Genomic DNA, 4105 nt, shown 5'->3' with positions numbered 1-4105 from the left:
GGTGGGGGTTAGTTTCAGTTTCCCCAGGTGGAGCCTCAGAATCCAGCACCTAAAATTAAAGAAACCTGTGCTATATTTGTTTTTAAGGGGGAAAGGAAAAGCAGTTGATCTTACCTTCCATAGTTGATTTGTGTACACTTAAAATAAGCTATTAAAAGCCGATTTAGGGATAGTCACAAAAGTAAAGGAAAAGTTTAGGAAAGTTAAGAAGATTGAGGATATTTTGTCACAACTGCCATGGTCAGCCAATAAAATGTATGGGACAAAGGGGATTATTTGAAAGAGAGTTGGACTTGATATTGTAAGAGTGTGGTCACTAGGAATTTAATTAATTCCAAAAAGATTTATTTAAAATGTATTTACAGAATGTAGAAAGAGTGAAGTAAGAAATCACAGAGAGGATGAGGTAAGATATCTAGCCTAAGCACTAAGTAATTTGCTCCCACACCCTTCCCCGCCCTCCCTGAAGAGTTAGTTTCAACCAGCCTCAGCAACGCTGCGGACCCCTGGAAGTCTCTTCTGAATATCCAGCAGTTGAGTCAGCTTTTCACTCACCACGTGTCAGTTCAAAGGGACAGGGTTTCAGGTCCAGGCAGAACTCCAAAGAATGAAGAATTGCCTCTCACAGGAAGTAACAGTTCCTTTTAAAGATGCTTCCTTTTGTGTCACTTCCCATGTCTTACCCTAATTTTATGTCTACCAATCACAGTTGATCTCTGTTTTGGGGACTGCCTGGGGCAGTCAGTTGATTTTGATTCATCACCCACTGTTTCACACGTGGTTCACAGACCTCCCACTTAATGTGTGAAATGGGGTGTCTACATCTTTGGTGATTAGATCTAAAATGGGCAGATATCCATACTTAACTTTAAGTATTGTGCTTACACTTTTGGGATTAAATCTAAACATAGACAGGGGATTACAATTCAATCTTTACAATCAGGGGAGAGTTAAGTATTTTCATTGTTACAATCAGGGGAGAGTTCATTTTATTCTTCATAGTACTGAGGATTTTGCTAATTAAGCCTCAACTACTCTCTTGACTAGGCCCATGCACACAGCTAGTTTGGAGAACAAGGGTTTCTATATATATTTATTTGTACAAAATAGATATAAAAAGACAATAAATAAGGAGACCCTGTCAAAATAACGTTGCTAAGCTTTTACAACCCTAATTGGATCTCAATGCCCAGCCTTCTGTTTTTCCAAATTACACTCTCTCCTTACCAAATAACTAGAAAAACCCAAATAAAACTTCTGACTCATCTACCACTATGGGAAACTTATCACTTATTTGTCTATACCTTGCTTCTAAACAGACTGGCCCTAGTAGGCCTAGAGATATCGTGAGGCTACCAGTTACCTGGCAACGAGAGAAATCTCAAATTGCCAGAAAAGCAAAGGTTGGTCTTTACGCACTGCCTTCTTCTTGATGATTTCTGAAGACAGGAACCAGGAAACCTTTAAGATCTTTCAAATTGCTCTCTCAGACCAAAGATGGCCTGGGAAAAGAGTCCAGGATCTCCCTGTAATTCAGCTTTCTTTTTTATTCTTGAATTCTTCTCAGTGCAAATTAAATCAGGGTTTCCAGTCTGTTTAGTTTAAGAAAACACACACAGCCAGAAACACCAGGAAAAGTCCAGTCAGTGCCAGTGCCCCAACGCAACTGTTTTTCCAGCTAGCCAGTGTTTTTAACTATCAAACAGAATTGTGCCCGTATACCTTCCATTCCAAAACTTGCTTGCACCCGCCAATCTGTTTGAGGACCTAAGAGTTTTCAAAACCCCCTTTCACCTATCTATTTTTAAATTTTAGTTACCTTATTTTCAATTCTACTACTACAACTCCCAGTCTTATTGGGAAGGCTTCTAACTTGTCCCCATTGCAGATTATATTTGCTGATGGTTTTGAATATATACTGTTTATTATTTTGAGGAAAGGCCCTTCAAATGCTATACTTTCTAGTGTTTTCAATAGGAATGAGGGTTGTATTTCATCAAAGGCTTTTTCTGCATTTGTTGAGATAATTATGAGATTTCTGTTGGTTTGATTATTGATATGGTAAATTATGTGGATGGTTTTCTAATATTAAACCATCTTTGATTTCCTGGTATAAATCCCACCTGATCATAGTGAATAATCCTCATGATCACTTGCTGGAGTCTTTTTGCCAGTGTTTTATTTAAGATTTTTGCATCTATATTCATTAAGGAGATTGGTCTGTAGTTTTCGTTCTTGGTTTTTGGTCTGCCTGGCTTTGAAATCAGTACCATATTTGTGTCATGAAAGGAATTTTGTAAAACTCCTTCCTAAGAAAAAATCCCCAGGATCAGATGGATTCACAAGTGAATTCTATCAAACATTTAAAGAACAACTAATCCCAATATAATACAAATTTGACAAAATAAGCAAAGGAGTTTTATCCTTTCTACTTTTCCCTGTATGTCTCTGGGTCTTACTAAAATGGTTGCTGCCACCTTCTGAATACCAATCTTGATCTTTCCTACAGAGGACCAAAAGAACAGGTCCATCCCATTGCAGAAATTATGAATTCACAGTGGTCTGTGATGGAGGCAGTATCACCAAACCTCTAACCAAGGGCTGGGGGGATGGATATGCCATTGAGCTGGTATAGGCAATATGAGAAAGGAAAGTGTGACTCAGTGGTAAAATTGGTACCCTGTGGGTTTTGGGATGTGAATGAGTGTTGATGGCCAGTAGCTAGTTCTAGGATAGAACCATGTTCTAGACTGCCTCAGAAGATGCTCAGCATGAGGCAAGAAGTGGAGAATGAGGCTCAAAGGAAAGGGAAGCCAGAAGAAGTCTGATGCCTTCTGGGTTCCTGGCCTAGACTTACCTGGGACCTGCACCTGAGGAGTTGGTTTCCAAAAGGCAGAGTGATCTCAGTTTCTAAGGGTCTTGCTTAAATCCAACCTACTCCAAGTGGGTCTTCCTATCCACTGATCCACCCTGCTGCCCCTAGCATTTCAATTTCTGAGTTTTTCTTGGTCACAAATTCTTAAGAGCTTTCCTTCTGGGGGTCCTAGGTTCCCTCCTTCCTCAGGCTTTTAATTCAACCTGGGTCACTACCCATGCTCACTACCCATGTTCATGTCTGGGGCTCCACTTTCCCCATCTTTTCAACAACTTCCTCTTTCCCTCCTTTATGCCAAGCTCAGACACTCCTGAGTAGGTCGATATTCATAAACCCTGGGCAGTAGACTAATCTAAAAGTAGAGATAGCTATCATTTGAGGTGCTAACAGAAAGTGTCTCTTGAGAAAAGATTCTGCAAGGTACCATTTATAATGATGAATTCAGACTTAATGGAACTGACTTAAAATTAATTACAATGTAGTAGCACTTCAATTCACATCTGTTTTCCTATAAAGATAATTATATTTGGTCTTATATGTGTGAGTGTGAAACCCCCTGCCCCGTTTTATGATTAAAATAGCATTAGCCTTCATGATTATTCTTATAACATATTAGTTTTGAGTTAATCGTTAGGTAATATAGTTTGCTTTACAAAAATTATAAATAGTAATGAAGAAAATTAGTTTAGGTTGCTATCAAATCTTATTTACATCCTAACCATAAGCCTATAACCCAGGAGTTTCCATAAATCCTACCACACCCTTCTTGGGTATATAACAAAATGGTGAGACAAAAAGAGGAAGGATGGTCTTGTTTGTAGAAGAAAAGTCGCACAGGAGGTGGAGGGCTACTCTCCTTTTCACATATCAGTTAACCAAAAATACAGACCCCTATTATTAAACCATAATCATCAGTAAAACACCAAGACCTTGAGTGCTACAAAATTACCACTCAGTGATTGTTTTTACATCGATCAGATTAATCAGAACTTGTGTCATTAATTAAGATGTCCATATGAATGATTTTGCATCCATTTTATTTTAATTATGACTACTTTCTATCACTGCATCATCAGGTTTCTTGGCATAAAAAAGGCTATCTCCTAAGGCTCTAGATTTGACCAAAGTCTGGCATCATTGAAAGTCTGGCCTCCTCCAAATAAGCCTATTTAAGTTAGCATTCTGTACTGGTGTGATAAATGTTTGCCACACAGGTAGCACAGACCTTAA

Source organism: Monodelphis domestica, chromosome 3 (assembly GCF_027887165.1).
Source record: "Monodelphis domestica isolate mMonDom1 chromosome 3, mMonDom1.pri, whole genome shotgun sequence".
NCBI lineage: Eukaryota > Metazoa > Chordata > Mammalia > Didelphimorphia > Didelphidae > Monodelphis > Monodelphis domestica.
This window is presented reverse-complemented; position numbering follows the sequence as displayed.